Raw genomic sequence first — 21986 nt, forward strand, 5'->3', positions numbered from 1 at the left:
TCAGAGCAACTCAGCTACTGCCCGCTCTGACCAAATGTAACGTTATGAATTTCCTAGTACTCTGTGTTCTTGGTAAGCCCTTGCCAGCCTTTCAACTCTCTTAAAGGGACAGTACACCTACAACTTCAGAATATCCTTGTCCCCTTTATTTCATGCATTCAGCTTTGCAAATCAGTTGTTGTGCCATTTTATCAAATCCACATACACCAAATTACTCTCAAACCACACATTACTCTCAAAAGCCTCTCTGTCACCTTGGCAAAAACCTCAATCAAATAAATTAAACATAATTTGCTCTTAACAAATCTGGTTTTCCTTAATTCAGTGCAATTAGGTTGGAGTAGATAACAGCGTGTCGAGACAGAGAGAGAGAGTAAGGAATGCAAAGTGCAGTGGAGCTTCAGGTGTTTAACAGCTTTTGTTGAGGGAGGTTGGTGGGTGGTGTGTTCGCTGTGACAGGGAGTACTGGGGAGTGAATGGAATGTCATTGGGAGTGATTGAGGACTGGCAAGTGTGTTGGGAGTTAAGCACAGAGTGGTGAATTGCTCACAAACTACCGGAAGAATATTTTGGGTGTAGCAAACTTCCTGTTAGAATTTCCCTTTATCTCTCCACTTGCTTTCTAGGTAGATAAAGTTAGGAACAAACTTGTTCTGATTCAGAAAGTGAAACTTGCTTGTGTGGGCTTTGCTCAGTTTTTCTTGCTGCCTGCATCAGTTTGTTTTGGTTTGTTGAATTTGTGTGAGTTATTAACTATGCTGTAATGTCTTGAGTCAATACAGTGAAGAGTGAATGAGCCAGAGAACAGCTGTAATCTGCAAACATTCACTACGGAACTGTCTCAGTGACAGAGAGAGAACGAATTGACAGACAGCAGGCGGCCACAGCCAGGAGAACACCAACTCCAGGAGTTTATGGTGAGTTTTTGGAGGGGGGGGACAGTATTTTGATGAAGGCGATCTGTGTTTTTGGTATGTGGTTCAACGTTTTGGTGAAGGGGTCAATGTACTGGTGAGGGCACCAGTGTTTTGGTGGGGGAGGACAGTGTTTTTGTTGAGGGGGGTCTGCGCTTTGGTGGGGGGGGGGGGGGATTTGTGTTTTTGGTGAGGGGGGTCAATGTTTTTGGTGAGGGACGTCAATGTTTTTGTGAGGGGAGTCAGTGTTTCCGATTGGGACAGAGGTGTTTTTAGTGAGGGGTGTGAGTGTTTTTGGTGAGGGGTCAGCGTTTTTGATGAGGGGAGGTCCATGTTTTTGGTTGGGACAGCAGTGTTTTTGCTTGAGAGGGCAGTGTTTTTGTTGAGGGTGGTCAGTGTTTTGGTGAGAGTTTCGTAATTTGATGTGAGGGAGTCGGTGTTATGGTGAAGGGAGTCAGTGTTTAGGTGAGGGGGTCAGTATTTTGGTGAGGGGGTCAGTATTTTGGTGAGGAAGTCAGTGTATTGGTGAGGGGAGTCAGTGTTTTGGTGAGAGGGTCAGTATTTTGGTGAGGGGGTCAGTATTTTGGTGAGGGGGTCAGTGTTTTGGTGAGGGGGTAAGTATTTTGGTGAGGGGGTCAGTATTTTGGTGAGGAGGTAAGTGTTTTTGGTGATGGGGGCCAGTGGTTTGGTGAAGCTTTAGTATTTTGGTGTGAGGGGTCTGTGTTTTGGTGAGAGGGGAGTCAGTGTTACGGTGAGTGGAGGGGTCAGTGTTTTGGTAAGGGGGGTCAGTGTTTTGTTGAGGGGGAGTATCTGTGTTCTCAGTGGGGTAGAGTTTGGGGAGTTTTTGGATGTTTATGACATTGCCAGCTGTTGCCTACCTGCAGGCTAACTTCAGGTATTGAAACATTAGCAATTTCATTCATCTTTTTGATTTTAAACCTGGCCAAGAATCAAACTGTCCTGATGTCATCACAGATTCTACCTCACCTTCAAACAAATACCTGTTGGACTTCAGCTGGAATATTGCATAAAGATGCAGGCCCTATGTTATAGGAAAGATATGAATGTGTTGGAGAGAGAGCAGAAGGGATTGACAAGGATGAGAGATTTCACCGATGAGGAGAGATTGAAAAACTTGGGACTGTTCTTCCTTGAGTGAGGAGGCTGAGAGGGAGATCTGATAGAGGTTTCAAAATCATGAGAGCACAAAGGGCCAAATGGCCTGATTAACTCTGTCACAATTCTGCGATTCTTTCTCTTGACTTGATGACACAAAACCCTTACATTCCTCCATAATCCCTTCCACAATTGTCAGCCTTCATGGGCTAATGGTCCGGATTCACTCCATTATTTCCAGGATGTTGTGCAGGTTCCACATTGGATGTATCAGCTGAGAACTGGAGCTACAGGTCATGGGAACGAGACAAAGTAGCTCTGCAGCGTTTAATGAAATCATGGCAGGTTTCCTCATCTCTTCTGGCAGTTTGTCTACAATCCGAAACAATTTCCTACCTCCAATGCTGATACTCAGTAACCACAGTATGTACCATCTACAAGATGCGCTACAGCTACTGAATAGCACCTTCCAAACCTGCCATCTAGAAAGTCAAGGGCAACAGTCAGAGAAACATGGTACTTTGGACCAGGAGGAGGCCATTCAGCCCTATAAACCTGCCCCACCATTGACTAAGGCCATGTCTGATCTGGTTATGTTCTTAAACCTACATTCCTACCTGCACCACACAATCCTCAGCTCCCTTGTCTATCAAAAACCTATCGAACTTGCCTTTGAACAAATTTGAAAGCACATCCGCCACTCTCGATGGGCTGAATGGCCTGCTTCCACACTGTAGGGATTCTCTCATTCCTATTGGGGAAGAAATGTCAACACTCCAACAACCATCTGAGAGAAAACCCATTTCCCCTCAACTCCCATATTCTTAAATCATGTCCCTTTGTTTTAGGCTTGCCCACAGGAGGAAACATCCTCTAAGTATTTACTCGATGTACAGACTCCTCAAATATCATACTCTTTCAGAGTCAGTGGGTCAAAATCCTGGGACAATTCCTGTACCCACCCCCCCACCCCCCCCCCCCCCCCCCCCCCACCCCAACCCCCACAATGATTGTCACAGTTGAGAAAGAGGCTCATGATCTCCTTCTCCAAGGGCAGAAGATGCACAATAAAAATTGATACTTATTTCACTTAATTCATTAATCAAGGTACATTTCATGTTTAAACCTGAATGATAAACAGAGTGGTCTGGAGTACTAAGGCTATAATAACTTATCAAGTTCATGAGGAAAATGTAAGTTCATTCAAATAGCAATTTGGTAATTCAGAATTTGAATAATATTAAAAATAAAAACTCATTGCATTGAAACTTATTGTCTTGCAGTCATCAGGACCCTTTGCAAGAAAACAAAATAAAGGGAAACAACATTTAGACTGTATGAGAAAAGAGTGTTAACTGGTAGGCAAGTGGACTTGCATCAGTAATCTAGTGACCCTGCTGCTGAATATTTTAATTTTGATATTTTAATCTGATTATTCCAGACTGAATTACATTGACACCATATTTGCATCTGTTAAAATCACAATTATAAATTGTTGAGAAGATATATATGCTGTACTGTGATTATATCACAGAAAATCACCCATTTTCCCTTCAGAAACATTGACTCATATATCAGAGCCCAGCCTCTTACATGTTTCCCTCTGTGTTTCAGTAATATTGTTTGGAGACAGTTGGTTTCTTACAGTGCATACACACGAAGGAAATTACAAATGGCCCACCAGATAGTCTTTTGGAGAACATTTGTATATTATTGAATTCAAGAGTTAATTCTTGAAGCTTCTGACATGAATTTGGGAAATTCCTGGGAATAAACTGATGAGTTATTAATTATGGAAATAATCCTTTACATTCTGAAAGTTTCTAGAAATCAATTAAAATAATTAAGAGCAAAATACTGCCGAGGCTGGATATCTAAAACAATCACAGCAAATGTTGGAGAAACTTAGTAGGTCTGGCAGAGTCTGTGGAGAGTCATAGAGATGTACAGTACAGAAACAGACCCTTCGGTCCAACCCGTCCATGCCGACTAGATATCCCAAACCAATCTAGTCCCACCTACCAGCACCCAGCCCATATCTCTCCAAACGCTTCCTATTCATATACCCATCCAAATGCCTCTTAAATGTTCCAATTGTACCAGCCTCCACCACATCCTCTGGCAGCTCATTCCATACACGCACCACCCTCTGCGTGAAAAAGTTGCCCCTTTGGTCCCTTTAATATCTTTCCCCTCTCACCCTAAACCTATGCCCTCTAGTTCTGGACTCCCCCACCCCAGGGAAAAGACTTTGCCTATTTACCCTATCCACACCCCCTCATAATTTTATAAACTTCCTTGAAGGTCACCCCTCTATCTCTGACGCTCCAGGGAAAACAGCCCCAGCCTGTTCAGCCTCTCCCTATAGCTCAAATCCTTCAACCCTGGCAACCCTGGCCTTTTCTGAACTCTTTCAAGTTTCACAACATCTTTCCAATAGGAAGGAGACCAGAATTGCACACAATATTCCAACAGTGGCCTAACCAATGTCCTGTACAGCCGCAACATGACCTCCCAACTCCTGTACACAATACTGACCAATAAAGGAAAGCATACCAAACGCCTTCTTCACTATCCTATCTATCTGTGACTCCACTTTCAAGGAGCTATGAACCTGCACTCCAAGGTCTCTTTGTTCAGCAACACTCCCTAGGACCTTTCCATTAAGTATATAAGCCCTGCTAAGATTTGCTTTCCTAAAATGCAGTACCTCGCATTTATCCGAATTAAATTCCACCTGCCCCTTCTCGGCCCATTGGCCCATCTGGTCAAGGTTCTGAGGTAATCTGAGGTAACCCTCTTTGCTGTCCACTACACCTCCAATTTTGGTGTAATCCGCAAACTTACTAACTGTACCTCTTGTGCTCGCATCCAAATCATTTATATAAATGACAAAAAGTAGAGGACCCAGCACCGATCCTTGTGGCACTCCACTGGTCACAAGCCTCCAGTCTGAAAAACAAACCTCCACTAACACCCTCTGTCTTCTACCTTTGAGTCAGTTCTGTATCCAACTGGCTAGTTCTCCCTTTATTCCATGAGATCTAACCTTGCTCTCCAGTCTCCCATGAGGAACCTTGTTGATTCAGAGAATATCCATTGCTCTGCCCTCATCAATCTTCTTAGTCACTTCTTGAAAAACTCACTTAAATTTGTGAGACATGATTTCCCCCGCACAAAGCCATGTTGACTATCCCGAATCAGTCCTTGCCTTTCCAGATATAGTTTTTAAGAGAGAATCATAGCTATTGTTTCCAGTCCAGTGACCCTTCCTCAGAACTGATAGGAGCTGAAACTGGTGGTTTTTATTTGGAAAGCAGCACAGGGAACAGATGGTGTGGGGGCTCAGGGCAAAAGGCACAAATGTTGCTAATAGTCAATAGACAATAGACAATAGGTACAGGAGTAGGCCATTCTGCCCTTCGAGCCTGCACCACCATTCAATATGATCATGGCTGATCATCCTTAATCAGTATCCTGTTCCTGCCTTATCTCCATAACTATCCTTGAGAGCTCTATCCAACTCTTTCTTAAATGAATCCAGAGACTGGGCCTCCACTGCCCTCTGGGGCAGAGCATTCCACACAGCCACCACTCTCTGGGTGAAGAAGTTTCTCCTCATCTCTGTCCTAAATGGTTGACCCTGTATTTTTAAGCTGTGTCCTCTGGTTCGGCACTCACCTATCAGCGGAAACATGTTTCCTGCCTCCAGAGTGTCCAATCCTTTAATAATCTTATATGTCTCAATCAGATCCCCTCTCAGTCTTCTAAACTCAAGGGTATACAAGCCCAGTTGCACCAGTCTTTCAGTGTAAGGTAATCCCGCCATTCCGGGAATTGACCTCGTGAACCTACGCTGCACTCCCTCAATAGTCAGAATGTCTTTCCTCAAATTTGGAGACCAGAACTGCACACAGTACTCCAGGTGTGGTCTCACCAGGGCCCTGTACAGCTGCAGAAGAACCTCTTTGCTTCTATACTCAATCCCTCTTGTTATGAAGGCCAGCATGCTATTAGCCTCCTTCACTGCCTGCTGTACCTGCATGCTTGCTTTCATTGAGTGATGTACAAGAACACCTAGATCTTGTTGTACTGCCCCTTTACCTAACTTGACTCCATTTAGGTAGTAATCTTCCTTCCTGTTCTTGCCACCAAAGTGGATAACCAGACATTTATCCACATTAAACTGCATCTTCCATGCATCTGACCACTCACCTAACCTGTCCAGGTCACCCTGTAATCTCCCAACATCCTCCTCACATTTCACCCTGCCACCCAGCTTAGTATCATCAGCAAATTTCTAATGTTATTACTAATACCATCTTCTATATCATTAATATATATTGTAAAAAGCTGCGGTCCCAGTACTGATCCCTGCGGTACCCTACTGGTCACTGCCTGCCATTCTGAAATGGAGCCGTTTATCACTACTCTTTGTTTCCTATCAGCCAACCAACTTTCAATCCAAGTTAGTACTTTGCCCCCAATACCATGCACCCTAATTTTGCTCACTAACCTCCTATGTAGGATTTTATCAAAAGCTTTCTGAAAGTCCAGGTGCACTACATCTACTGGATTGCCCTCGTCCATCTTCAGAGTTACATCCTCAAAAGATTCCAGAAGATTAGTCAAGCATGATTTCCCCTTCATAAATCCATGCTGACTCTGACCTATCCTGTTACTATCCAGATGTGTCATAATTTCATCCTTTATAATAGACTCCAGCATCTTTCCCACCACTGAGGTCAGACTAACTGGTCTATAATTTCTCTCTCTCACCTTTCTTAAAAAGTGGTATAACATTAGCCACCCTCCAATCCTCAGGAACTGATCCCGAATCTATCGAACTTTGGAAAATAATCACAAATGCATCCACGATTTCTCGAGCCACCTCCTTCAGTACCCTGGGATGTAGACCATCAGGCCCCGGGGACTTATCAACCTTCAGACCTAACAGTCTCTCCAACACCAATTCCTGGCAAATATAAATTCCCTTCAGTTCAGGTCCTTCAGCCACTGTTACCTCAGGGAGATTGCTTGTGTCTTCCCCAGTGAACACAGATCTGAAGTACCAATTCAATTATTCTGCCATTTCTTTGTTCCCTGTAATATATTCCACTGTTTCTGTCTTCAAGGGCCCAATTTTAGTCTTAACCATTTTTTTGCCTTTCATATACCTAAAAAAGCTTTTACTATCCTCCTTTATATTTTTGGCCAGTTTACCTTCGTACCTCATTTTTTCTCTGCTTATTTCCTTCTTAGTAATCCTCTTAGTAATGGAGATGAATGGGAGATAAAGAAGTGTAATGGGCGTAAGTGAGGTGTAGATGGGTCCCCTTGGCTGAAGGCAGCCAGGACCAGCCCAAGGGCAGAGTGGGGGAGGTTCGAATGTCAGGAAAATGGAGGGCAAGTACCATGAGGTCAGACTCTGAAGTTCCAGAATTCAATATTGAGGCAGTTAAACACTAGAGTGAAATGAGCTGATATTCTTTGGCAGAAATATTCACATGAGAGCAAGGGGCTTTATTGAAATGACAAGCAACTGTGGGGTTAGGGTCATTGCTACAAATTGAGTAGGAATGTATACAGGTGATTGTGTGTGTGTGTGGGGGGGGGGCAGTGTGGTGTGTTTGTATGTGTGTGTGTGTGTGTGTGTGTGTGGCGGGGGGGGCGTGTATGTGTGTGTTTATGTATTGGTGTATGGGGTGCGAATGTGTGTGTATGTCATTTTGTAGGGTGGGTAGTGGTGTGTGTGGGTGTGTGTGTGCGGGGGGGTGATGTGTGTGTGTGTGTGGGGGGGGTGGTGTGTGTGGGGATGTGTGTCTGTGTGTGTGAGCGATGTGCGTGCGTGTGTGTGTGTGCGGGGGCGGTGTGTCTGTGTGTGCATGCGTGTGTTGGGGGTGGTTTGGTGTGTGTGTGGGGATGTGTGTGTGTGAGGGGTGGTGTGTCTGTGTGTGCGTGTGTGTGTGTGCGTGTGTGTGTGTGTGTGTGGGGGGGGGTGGTGGTGTGTGTGTGTGGGGGGGGTGGTGTGTGTGTGTGTGTGTGTGCATGCTTGTGTGTGTTGGGATGTGTGTGTGAGTGTGTGTGTAGGTGTGTGTGCGTTGGGGGGATTTGGTGTGTATTTTGGGTGGGGGTGAGGGGTTTGAATGCGGGGGTGGGAATATGGGGGTGTGTTGGGGGGGGGTTGGTGTGTGTGTGGGGTGGGGGTGAGGGTTTTGAGTGCGGGAATGGGAGTATGGGGGTGTGTTGTAGAGTGTTGGGAAGTGAGCACGGTTTCCCACCCGCCCATCCCCTGGATCAGTCTGGTTGTGTCCCCCCACCTTCTCTCATTGTGAACAGTCCTCAGTCTCCTCCCTATTCCAGCCATGCAGTCTCGGACCAGCTCAGGCTGGGAGCTACTGCTTCCCTCTGGCTGCTGTCAGTTTGAATGATGTCACTATTTTCATGCATGTTGAGACTTGCCTGTCACTCAATAAAATCCTCAGTAAAACTCACTTTCCAAACAACTGCAATTACTGATCCAATAACCAATTGATTCAGGAAAGGGGAATGAGAATAAGAGTGAGATTAATACCCACACTGATCAGAGTCTGTTTCTCTGTCAATCACAGTGAGAACAGAGAACTCGGAATGACAGTCAGACTCATTGAGCTGCTTGTTCAGACACGACTGACATTTGGTCAATTATAGCATTATGAATCAACCTGATTCTGTAGTCTGTGTAACCAAAGTCTGCAGGAGTCCACGGGACATGTATAATTACTAATTCACGTTAAACCTGTGTCCAGCCTTAGTTTGAGCAGATCTGAGGTATCCCTGAAGTATAATGGTAGTCTCCAGCTTCTTATCAGCACGTGGACCCACTGGAGACATTTGCTAGGGAAGGGAACGCGGTCAAACTAGTGAAAGAGAAAATCCTACTTACACCTTATACAGGTCTTTAGGATGTAAAGAATTTGCTAAGGTCGACATAGGGCTGAATCCTACGTTTTATTTGGTTATTTCCGAGTTGAGCTGAGGTTTTGGAGAGTTTCTTTCAGTAAGGCCAGTGAGTTTTCTTGCTGTGCCTTACCAAACTCACCTCATTAATTATGAGACAGTGAGGATTCCTGAAGCTGGAGGTCAGAGTCAATCGATGTGAAGCTGAAAGAGCACAGCAGGTCAGACAGCATCCGAGGAACAAGCAAGTCAGTGTTTCGGGCTGAAACCTCATGAATTGTCAGTGACACCCTGAGGTGTGTCTCATGTTCAATTTCCAGCCCATTGTACCATGGGCTGCTCCTGCAATAACTCATTCCTTGCTGGAGATTTTGGAATGTTCCAGTGTCCCTTGCAGAAGCAGTATTTTTCACAGCCTGTTGTTGTGGCTCTGAACCAGTACTGTCAGCCTGGAGTTGCTGTGCATATTGACCCGAGACATTACAGACAGGAGAAAGGCCGTGCCCTGCTTTATGAGTGTAGCCCTGCAGCTTCTGCTAATTGGGTAAAAACAATGACTGCAGATGCTGGAAACCAGATTCTGGATTAGTGGTGCTGGAAGAGCACAGCAGTTCAGGCAGCATCCGAGGAGCTTCGAAATTGACTTTTCGGGCAAAAGCCCTTCATCAGGAATAGCTTTTGCTGATTGTCCTGGGAGACATGGGCGGCCGTGGCTGACGAGGGAAGTAAAGAAACATATAAGGTTAAAAGAGAAAAAGTATAACTTAGCGAAGATAAGTGGGAAAACGGAGGACTGGGAAGCTTTTAAAGAACAACAGAGGATTAGTAAGAAGGAAATATGCAGAGAAAAAAATGAGGTACGAAGGTAAACTGGCCAAGAATATAAAGGAGGATAGTAAAAGCTTTTTTAGGTATGTCCAAGGCAAAAAAATGGTTAGGACAAAAATTGGGCCCTTGAAGACAGAAACAGGGGAATATATTACTGGGAACGAAGAAATGGCAGAGGAATTAAATGGGTACTTCAGATCTGTGTTCACTGGGGAAGACACAAGCAATCTCCCTGAGGTAACAGTGGCTGAAGGACCTGAACTGAAGGGAATTTATATTTGCCAGGATTTGGTGTTGGAGAGACTGTTAGGTCTGAAGGTTGATAAGTCTCCGGGACCTGATGGCCTGCATCCCAGGGTACTGAAGGAGTTGGCTCGGGAAATCGTGGATGCGCTGGTGATTATTTTCCAGAGTTCAATAGAATCGGGGTCGGTTCCTGAGGATTGGAGGGCGGCTAATGTTGTGCCACTTTTTAAGAAGGGTGGGCGGGAGAAAGCAGGAAATTATAGACCAGTTAGTCTGACCTCAGTGGTGGGAAAGATGCTGGAGTCTATTATAAAGGATGAAATTACGGCACATCTGGATAATAGTAACAGGATAGGACAGAGTCAGCATGGATTTATGAAGGGGAAATCATGCTTGACTAATCTTCTGGAATTTTTTGAGGATGTAACTCGGAAGATGGACGAGGGAGATCCAGTGGATGTAGTGTACCTGGACTTTCAGAAAGCTTTTGATAAAGTCCCACACAAGAGGTTAGTGAGTAAAATTAGGGCGCACGGGATTGGGGGCAAAGTACTAGATTGGATAGAGAATTGGTTGGCTAATAGGAAACAAAGGGTAGTGATTAACGGCTCCATTTCGAAATGGCAGGCAGTGACCAGTGGGGTACCGCAGGGATCCGTGCTGGGACCGCAGCTTTTTACAATATATGTAAATGATATAGAAGATGGTATCAGCAATAACATTAGCAAATTTGCTGATGACACAAAGCTAGGTGGTAGGGTGAAATGTGATGAGGATGTTAGGAGATTACAGGGTGACCTGGACAAGTTAGGTGAGTGGGCAGATGCATGGCAGATGCAGTTTAATGTGGATAAATGTCTGGTTATCCACTTTGGCAAGAACAGGAAGGCAGATTACTACCTCAATGGTATCAAATTAGGTAAAGGGGCAGTACAGAGAGATCTGGGTGTTCTTGTCCACCAGTCAATGAAGGCAAGCATGCAGGTACAGCAGGTCGTGAAGAAGGCTAATAGCATGCTGGCCTTCATAACAAGAGGGATTGAGTATAGAAGCAAAGAGGTGCTTCTGCAGCTGTACAGGGCCCTGGTGAGACCACACCTGGAGTACTGTGTACAGTTCTGGTCTCCAAATTTGAGGAAAGACATTCTGGCTATTGAGGGAGTGCAGCGTAGGTTCACGAGGTCAATTCCTGGAATGGCAGGATTGCCTTACACGGAAAGACTGAAGCGACTGGGCTTGTATACCCTTGAGTTTAGAAGACTGAGAGGGGATCTGATTGAAACGTATAGGATTATGAAAGGACTGGACACTCTGGCAGGAGGGAACATATTTCCGTTGATGGGTGAGTGCCGAACCAGAGGACACAACTTAAAAATACGGGGTAGACCATTTAGGACAGAGATGAGGAGAAACTACTTCACCCAGAGAGTGGTGGCTGTGTGGAATGCTCTGCCCCAGAGGGCAGTGGAGGCCCAGTCTCTGGATTCATTTAAGAAAGAATTGGATAGAGCTCTTAAAGATAGTGGAGTCAAGGCGTATGGAGATAAGGCTGGAACAGGATACTGATTAGGAATGATCAGCCATGATCATATTGAATGGCGGTGCAGGCTCGAAGGGCAGAATGGCCTACTCCTGCATCTATTGTCTATTGTCTATTGACTTCATACTCCACCCAGGACCAGACACGAAGGCCGCACACCTGCTCTGAGGCTGCCGTCTCTTGGTTCACTGATCCTTGCACAATACTGTCCTGTTTGTTTTGAGCTTGAGAGTTATGAAGGAATTGTAACTGAGCAGATCATTATCTCTGCACCAACATGCATGCTCTCCATCCAGGAATTCTAGCAGGCCATGCCTCCCTTAACTCTGAGCTTCTTTCCCTGCAGGACCCACGTGGTCTCCTTTTGATAACCTTCACCATATCCACTTCCACCCACTCCCTCTCCAGGAGTGATTCCAGATTACCTACTCACTTCATCCCTCCTCGATACTTCCCAGTCAAAACTTCAAATCCATTTCAAATCGTTCTCCATGGAAACAGACCCTTCAGTCTAACTCGTCTATGCTGACCAGATAGCCTAAACCAATCTCGTCCCATTTGCTAGCAGTTGGCCCATACCCTTCTAAACCCTTCCAGTTCATAGACCCATTCAGATGCCTTTTAAATGTTGTATAGAGTCAAAAGCCTATTGCACCTGGTATTTCCAGGCGGTCTCCCATCCAAGTGCTAACCAGCTTGAGTCTGCTTACCTTCCACAGTCAGGCTGGTATGGCCGTAGGTAAAAATATTGGTTCCCAGGTTGGGAATCAAACCTGGGCCATGGCAGTGAAAATGCCAAATCCTAACCACTAGAACACCAGGGGATAGGAATAGCTCTTCATCTCCTACTCTGTCTATACCAATTGTAATCTTGTTATGGACCTGGAGGATTGTTTCCCACTCTGGACACTGCACTTTGGGAAAGATGTGAAGGCATTAAACAGACTACAAAACAAATTCAGGAGAATGGTTTCAGGGATGATGAACTTCAATTGTGAAGCTAGACTGGAACACACACTCTCTCACACTCAAACACACACACACACACACGCACACACACTCACAAACTCTCTCACACACACTCTCTCTCTCACACACACACAATCACAAACTCACACACTCATACACACACTCACAAATTCTCACACACACACCCACACACTCATAGACACACACATACGCTCACACACACATACATAGAGTTACAGTCTCTGGTGTTGTCAGAGGTGGATCACCCTCCTGACATCAGAGGGCAGAAGACAGAATGTGGAAGGAAGCTCCCACGTTACTCAGTAACAAACAACACCCTCTGAATCCCGACCACAAAACACTGAGGAAATGAGTTTTCATTTGTGGTCTGTAATCTGACGTATTTGACCCGAGGTCAGATATAGACTGGAACAGACTCTAACAAGTGACGAGTGTATTAAGATCGTTCAAAGTCATTAAGATCATAAGAAATAGGAACAGGCATAGATGTCTACTCCACCATTCAATAAGATCATTCATTGCTGATCTGACATTCCCCACAGACACTATCCTGTATTTTCCCCATAGCCCTTGATTCCTGGCTGATCAAGAATCTCTCTGTCTCAGCCTTCAATATACACAAGGACTTTGCCATCACAGTTCTCCATGGCAAGGAATTCCATAGATTCATAACTCTCTGAGGGAAGAATTTCCCCCTCACCTCAGTCTTAAATGGGTACCTCTATATTCTGAGCCTACTCTGACTCTCCCATGAGGGGACACTTACCCTGTTAAAGAATTCCTGCAGAGCAGATAGTGGCCATTTGGCCCATCAAGTCTGCACCAATCCTCCAAAAAGCATCCCACTCAATCTCCATAATTAGCATGGCCAGTCCATCTAACCTGCACAGCTTTGGACTGTGGAAAGAAACCGGAGCACATGGAAGGAACCCAGGGAAACATGGGGAAGATGTATAAACTCCACACAGACAGTCACCTGAGACTGGAATCAAACCTGGTTCCCTAGTGCTGTGAAGGAACAGTACTAATCACTTAATGCCAGCCACTGTGCTGCCCAGAAGACAGAAGGGTTGGCGTAATGGTATTATTGCTAAACTACTTGTCCAGGGACCGGAGTTCAAACTCCATCATGGTCAATGGTGAAGTTTGGAATTAATCTCTAATGATAACCATTATCAATTCCGACAAGGTGTTTGAAGACACTCAGCCTGTTTGGGAAGAAATTCTTTCTCATCTCAGCCTTGAACTGGTGTCCCTTTATTCTGAGACTATGCCCCCTGGACTCTCCCATGAGGGAAAACATCCTCTGAGCATTTGCCCTGCCAAGCCCCTTAAGAGATCATCTCTCATTTTTCCAAACTTCAGTGAGTAGAGTCCCACCTGTTTAACCCTTGCTTATAAGACAATTCCTCCATTCCAAATCTTTTTTTATTTTCCAGCTTTCTAAAATACACAGGATGTGTAGACATTTCTTGTTGTTAACACATTCTCCATATTTCATGAAATTCCTTCTGCTGGATTCATCTTTATTCTAACATTAGCCACCTGTTGTTCTCATTCATCTTCAGTAGCCAAACAGAGCCAGTTATTCCAGTCTGACACTGTCCCAGTTCAGCTTCGTTTCAAATTGGTGTGGTAGGCCGGGAGAGTGCACAGTCTCCCTTGATCTCTTGTTTCCACTAGTCAGAATGTCAATGTAAATCCATTACAGATGTGACCATTTATATTCTTCATCAATATTCATCTTAGAATATAAAGATCCAGCAACTGGGTAGCTTTAATAACAACAAAATTGTTGTTGAGCATGCAGTTTGAGGTATGAAAGTATAAATATTTACCCTTCAAAGTCATTTTTTTTAACTCATTCATGGGATATGGATATTGCTGGCCACATAGTATTTATTGCCCATCCCTAATTGCCTAGGAGGCAGTTAAGCGTCACCCAGATTACTCTGGGTCTGGAGTCACATGTAGGCCAGACCAGGTAAGGATGACAGTTTCCTTCCCTAAAGGACATTAGAATGGAATAGAATTAACCCTTTTTGTCCTATATACACAATGAGTACAGTGACAAGTTAGTGAACCAGATGAGTTTTTCCAATAATCAACAATGGATTCCTGGTTGTCACTAAACCAGGTAACCTCCAAGGAGAGTCTTTATTAAAAAATGGATCCTTCCTTGAGCTACAAGGAGAAGCTAGAAAAACTCAGGTTGTTTTCTCTGAAGCAACAGAGGCTGAGGGGAGACTTGATTGAAGTCTATAAAATTATGAGATGCCTGGATAGGATTGATGGACAGAATCTTTTTCCCAGCATTGAACCATCTAATACTAGGGGGTATGGATTCAAGGTGAGAGGGGGGAAGCTCAAAGGAGATGCGGGGGCAAGTGTTTTACACAGACAGTAGTAGGAGCTCCGAACACACTGCCTGAGGTGGTCGTGGAGGCAAATGTGATAAGGGCATTTAAGGGGCTTTTAGATAAACACATGAATATTAAAGGAATGTAGGGGTATGGAGCAAGGGCAGGGAGAAGGAATTAGTTTAATTTGGCATCACGTTCAACACAACACCATAGGATGAAGAAACTGCTCCTGTGCTGTATGGTTCGATGTGAGCTTTTTAAAACAACAGCTTCAGGTATTTCTGCATCTTCACATTTAACGCTGTTCACAATCTTTAAAAATGAATCCTTATCAAAAAGGCTCTTTTACAATCTAATGCATTCCTTTTAATTACCATTGTTTTTATCTTTTCAGTGTTTAGACTCAATCCAAATTCAAACTTACTGATTTTACTTGTCCTACAATATTTTGCACTTGCACGGGGGGGGTCTCCTTCCCTACAATCTTTACCATGGAAGTACATTGGCTTCTCTCAATCTTTTTAGTTATTGAATAATTTGGTGATAGTACATAGCTTTCTTATCTTCCTGTCTTGGCTTGAAGCATGGAAACAAAGAAACTGGGAGCAGGGAAAGGCCATTCAGCCCTTTAAACCTGCTCTGCCATCCAATAGGATCATTCACTCAGTCCATGTTGCTGCTTTCTCCCCATATCTTTTAATCCTTTTAACCCTGAGAACTATATCTCTTCCTTGAAAACACTCAAAAGTTTGGTTTCAACTGATTTCTGTGACAGAAACATTTCTGCTTGTTCCTCTCCTAGTCTGGTCCCAGTGTTGACTCTGGAGAAATCTCAAACCATTCCTGTGCAAGTCAGAGTGTGTATGTCACATAGTTTTGGGTGTTTACATGATTGCACCCTTTTTCATCGACAGAGCACAGCTGAAACAGAGTGTAAACTTGAGAGTTTGGGAAATAAGGGGGTTCAGATGGAGGAGGTGGGAGAAGGGGGTGCTCTGCCTTTTCTGATGGTGTCAGCCTCCAGGGCAGCAGTGAATGGGAAGGAACAAAGGGCTAGCAGGAAATCAGTTCTGTGCAAAAGAAGCTGACTGGTGAGTAACATTATTCTCAGTTTAATCAACAGTTTTGGAGTTATGGTATAGCAGATTAATTCAAACAAGCAGTGTTTATATCCTGCAGTGTGAGGCAAGTGAACGTAATACCCCAAGTATGTAGCTTAAACAAAAAGAGAAATTTGCACGAGCTATCACTGACTGTAGGCCTTGGAATGTGAATGTGGCTGGAGTCACTGTTGTGTATCTATGAGGTAGAGAACCATTTGGATCATATATTTAGGACGGTGGTCACACTGCAGCGTATAGACACAGAGGGAAAGAGTAACACCAGGCATTCTGAGGGAGCTGGTCAGCCAGTACAGGAATCTCTCAAGTCTGTCTTGCTTGCCAGTTGGTATTCCATTCTGGAAACTGACAAGTGAGTGCAGTCAGAGACAGGTCCATTGGCACCATGGATGACTCAGCTATACAGGAGGGAAGCAAGAAGAATAGAGTAGCTATGGTGATAGGAGATTGCATGGTCAGGGGCTCAGTCAGCTGTTTCCGTGACTCCAGAATGGAGGGCTCCTCCTAGGTGCCAGGATCAAAGATGTCACAGAGCAACTGGAGGTCTTCTTCTGGGGGAGGGGGCTCAGCAGGAAGTCACAGTCTCCATGGGAACCAGTGACGCTGGCAGGAAGATGGATGAAGTGCTGAAGGCAGATTTTGGAGAGTCAGGAAGAAAATTAGAAAACAACTTCAACCATATTTCAAAAACAGAATATATAGAACATAGAACATAGAAGAATACAGCGCAGTACAGGCCCTTCGGCCCTCGATGTTGCGCCGATCCAAGCCCACCTAACCTACACTAACCCACTATCCTCCATATACCTATCCAATGCCCGCTTAAATACCCATAAAGAGGGAGAGTCCACTACTGCTACTGGCAGGGCATTCCATGAACTTACGACTCGCTGAGTGAAGAACCTACCCCTAACATCAGTCCTATATCTACCCCCCCTTAATTTAAAGCTATGCCCCCTTGTAATAGCTGACTCCATACGTGGAAAAAGGTTCTCACTGTCAACCCTATCTAACCCCCTACTCATCTTGTACACCTCTATCAAGTCACCCCTAAACCTTCTTTTCTCCAATGAGAACAGCCCCAAGTGCCTCAGCCTTTCCTCATAGGATCTTCCTACCATACCAGGCAACATCCTGGTAAACCTCTTCTGCACCTGTTCCAGTGCCTCCACATCCTTCCTATAGTATGGCGACCAAAACTGCACACAATATTCCAGATGCGGCCGCACCAGAGTCTTATACAACTGCAACATGACCTCAGGACTCCGGAACTCAATTCCTCTACCAATAAAAGCCAGTACGCCATATGCCTTCTTCACTGCACTATTTACCTGGGTGGCAACTTTCAGAGATCTGTGTACATGGACACCAAGATCCCTCTGCTCATCCACACTACCAAGTATCCGACCATTAGCCCAGTACCCCATCTTTTTGTTACTCTTACGAAAGTGAATCACCTCACACTTAGCTACATTGAACTCCATTTGCCACCTTTCTGCCTAGCTCTGCAGCTTCTCTATATCCCGCTGTAACCTGCCATATCCTTCCTCACTGTCTACAACTCCTCCGACTTTCGTATCATCCGCAAACTTGCTCACCCAACCTTCTAACCCTTCCTCCAGGTCATTTATAAAAATGACAAACAGCAATGGTCCCAAAACAGATCCTTGCGGAACACCGCTAGTGACGGCACTCCAAGATGAACCTTTGCCATCAACTACTACCCTCTGTCTTCTTCCAGCCAGCCAATTCCTAATCCAAACCTCCAACTCACCCTCAATGCCATATCTCTGTATTTTCTGCAGTAGCCTACCATGGGGGACCTTATCAAACGCCTTACTAAAATCCATATATACCACATCTACCGCTTTCCCCTCATCTACCTCCTTAGTCACCTTCTCAAAGAATTCAATAAGGTTTGTGAGGCACGACCTGCCCTTCACAAAACCATGCTGACTATCCTTGATCACATCATTCTTATCCAGATGTGCATAAATCCTATCCCTTACAATTCTCTCTAAGACTTTGCCCACAACAGAAGTGAGACTCACTGGCCTATAGTTACTAGGATTATCCCTACTCCCCTTCTTGAACAAGGGAACCACGTTTGCTAGCCTCCAGTCCTCTGGCACTACTCCTGTAGACAAAGAGGACACAAAAATCAAGGCCAATGGCTCTGCAATCTCCTCCCTTGCTTCCCAGAGAATCCTAGGATAAATGCCATCAGGCCCAGGGGACTTATCTATTTTCACCCTTGCCAGAATTTCCAACACCTCTTCTCTACATATCTCAAAGCCATCCATTCTACTTATTCGTGCCTCAGTATTCATATCGACAACAATGTCCTGTTCCTGAGTGAATACTGACGAAAAGTATTCATTCAGTGCCTCCCCAATCTCTTTAGCCTCCACACGCAACTTCCCACTATTATCCTTGACTGGACCTATTCTTACCCTAGTCATTCTTTTATTCCTAACATACCTATAGAAAGCCTTAGGGTTTTCCCTAATCCTACCAACTAAGGACCTTTCATGTCCCCTCCTTGCTGCTCTTAGCTCTCTCTTCAGGTCCTTCCGGGCTACCTTATAACTCTCAATCGCCCCTATTGAACCTTCACGCCTCATCTTTACAAAGGCCGCCCTCTTCCATTTAACAAGGGATTCCAACTCCTTATTAAACCACGGCTCCCTCACACGACCCTTTCCTCCCTGCCTGATAGGTACGTACTTATCAAGGACACTCAATAGTTGCTCCTTGAACAAGTTCCACATATCAATTACGCTCTTGCCTTGGAATCTACTTTTCCAATCCACACATCCTAAGTCATGCCTCAACGCATCATACTTTCCCTGCCCCCAGCTATAACTCTTGCCCTGTAGTACACACTTATCCCTCTCCATCACTAGAGTAAAAATCACCGAATTGTGGTCACTGTCCCCAAAGTACTCACCTACCTCTAGTTCTAATACCTGGCCTGGTTCGTTACCCAGAACCAAATCCAGTATGGCCTCACCTCTTGTTGGCTTATCTACATATTGTGTCAGGAAACTCTCCTGCACAAAGCTAAGGGCACTCCACCTGAATATATGCAACAATTCACAGTAAGTGATGGTCTAAAGGCACAAATAGGGGTAAGTGGGTATTACAGAAATGTAGCTGCATGGTAACGAGGACTAGGATCTGAATATTCAAGGATGCTTGATGGTTAGGAAGAACAGGCAAGAAGGAAAAGGAGGCTGACCTGTACACGTAATAAGGGACAAAACTAGAATATTAGAAAAGGAGGATCTCAGGTTACAAGAACAATGCATAGAATCAGTTTTGATGAAGCCGAGAAATAAGAAGGGACAGTAGAATTCTTTTGGAGTTATTTAGAGGCCACTAAATATAGTGGGCATTGGAATTAATCCGATGAGAGAAGCTTGTATCATGGGCAACACAGTTATCATAGGTAATCTCAGTCTGCATATAGACTGGATAAACCAATTGAGCACTAGAGCCGTGGGAGGGTGAGTTTCTGGAGCGTTCCGGAGTCTAGAATAGTTTGTTGAGTAGATGACTAGGAGATAGACCATTTTTAGTCTAGTATTATGTAATCACAAAGAGCTAATTAAAATTGAAGTTGAGAATGACTGACTGATTTTGAGGATTAAGGGTTTTGGGGATGAGGTGGGTAGAAGCCATTGTAGTGGATGGTTTGCCTTGATCATAAGGGCAGAATAGGCTGGATGGGCTGAATAGCCTACACTTATTCCTACGTTTCTAAGCATTCTTGATAAATCCCAATATTTATTGAAGATTGATCTTATGTCTAATATTCCCCATCTTGTTCTTATTGTACATTTAAATCCAGACTATTTACACCAATTTTTGCTTCAAATGTGGTGGAATGAGTTCATTCTTTATGATTTTCAGGATCATTTTAATTGGCTGGCTCATTAAACACATCATCCCAAACTGACTGCACTCCTCTACTTTAGGTTCCTTAGGTCACTTGACAAATAATATTTGGAATACACTGATCAATAATCTCTGTTACCTCTTTTCATTCTGTTTCTCCAAGAGTATTTCAATATTCAGTTGTTCTTTATCTAACCTTTCTCATGCCCAACAATTTCAAAGCTGTCTTTCCCTCTGATATCCTAATGTGAGAACATAGAACATAGAACTGCACAGTACAGGCCCTTCAGCCCTCGATGTTGTGGCGGCCTCTTATCCCACTCTAAGAACAGACTAACCTACATACCCTTCATTTTACTATCATCCATGTGCCTATCCACAAGAGGGTTAAATGTCCCTAATGTCTCTGACTCTCCTACCACCGCTGGCAGTGCATTCCACACACCCACCACTCTCTGTGTAAAGAACTTACCTCTGACATCGCCCCTAAACCTTCCTCCAATCACCTTAAAATTATGCCCCCTTGTGATAGCCATTTCTGCCCTGGGGAAAAGTCTCTGGCTATCCACTCTCTCTGCCTCTCATCATCTTGTACACCTCTATCAAATCACATCTCATCCTTCATCGCTCCAATGAGAAAAGCCCTAGCTCCCTCAACCTTTCTTCATAAGACATGCCCTCCAGTCCAGACAGCATCCTGGTAAATCTCCTCTGCACCCTCTCTAAAGCTTCCACATCTTTCCTATAATGAGGCGACCAGAACTGTTCACAATATTCCAAGTGTGACCTAAACAGGGTTTTATAGAGCTGCAGCAAAACCTCATGGCTCATAAACTCAAAGCCTTTATCAATGAAAGCCAACATACCATACACCTTCTTAACAACCCTATCAACTTGGATGGCAACTTTGAGGGATTTATGTATGTGGACCCCAAAATCCTTCTGTTCCTCCACACTGTCAAAACTCCTGCCTTGAACCCTGTAATCTGCATTTAAATTCAACCTTCCAAAATGAATGAAAATGTTAGGTCCTTTTTTCACCTGAAATCCTGAGGATCCCACAGTTTGGAGCATTGTATAATTCACTCCTCTCTCTGTCTATCTCTTTGCTCCTGATGCAAAATTAAAGATCACACAACACCAGGTTATAGTCCAACAGGTTTATTTGGAAGCACTAGCTTTCAGAGCGCTGCTCCTTTGTCAGGTAACTAGTGGGGCAGGATCATAGGACACAGAATTTATCGCAAAAGGTCAAAGTGTCATAAAACTGATGCGATGTATTGAACAAACCTAGACCGCTGTGAAGTCTTTAATCACTTAGATTAAGTTGCAAGTTTCAATTCATTAATATGTAAACCCCAGAACTTCTTTCAAGTGTTAAATTATCTTGGAGAATGTGACTTTAAAGAAGTTCTGGATTTACATATTAATGAATCGAACCCATTCGAAGTGATTAAAGACTTAACACCAATCTAGGTTTGGGGTATATTTTGCATCAGTTGTATGACACTTTGACCTTTTACTATAATTTCTGTGTCCTACAATCCTGTCCCGCTAGCTACCCCATGAAGGAGCAGTGCTCCGAAAGCTTGTGCCTCCAAATAAACCTGTTGGACGGTAACGTGGTGTTGTGTGATTTGTAACTCTGTCAACACCACCAGCACACCCCACCCCAGCCTCATTCGGACAGCAGCTCCTCCACTTCCTAGTGCAGACATTCTCCTTTTGCAATTTCTTTCCAGCTTCAAAACATCATCACACATCTTGCTGGGCAAATTCTCTTCAGATGTTGCCGTTACAATTACAATTTCTTCACTCTCCTGTGTTTCATTTCTTTTCTTTTTCAATCATCTCACCAATATCTCATTTGTCATCCGCTCCTTTCTAACCACCCACTGCATGTTCTTGTATTTACTTCCGAAACCACACGTAAAGTGTCTACATTACAGTCTGCAACCAGGGGTGAAGAATGACCGAGAGTGACCGGGTGAGACCGAGAGTGACCAGTGTGACCGAGAGTGACCGGCAT

At 44.3% G+C, this 21986-nt stretch overlaps 1 protein-coding gene across 4 annotated transcripts in view; it reads left to right on the forward strand.

Annotated features, from left to right (window-relative positions):
• Positions 1-521: 521 nt before the first annotated feature.
• Positions 522-21986, forward strand: part of LOC140464189 (inactive rhomboid protein 2-like) — a 135141-nt gene continuing 113676 nt past the window's right edge. For 2 of the 4 annotated variants that reach the window (XM_072559035.1, XM_072559037.1), the window contains exon 1: positions 10466-10552. The gene's annotated coding sequence lies outside the window, so the exon portion shown is untranslated. Of the gene's footprint in view, positions 918-10465; positions 10553-21986 lie in introns of those variants that run through there. The other 2 variants (XM_072559036.1, XM_072559034.1) reach the window with 2 other exon arrangements.

Source organism: Chiloscyllium punctatum, chromosome 39 (genome assembly GCF_047496795.1).
Source record: "Chiloscyllium punctatum isolate Juve2018m chromosome 39, sChiPun1.3, whole genome shotgun sequence".
Lineage (NCBI taxonomy): Eukaryota > Metazoa > Chordata > Chondrichthyes > Orectolobiformes > Hemiscylliidae > Chiloscyllium > Chiloscyllium punctatum.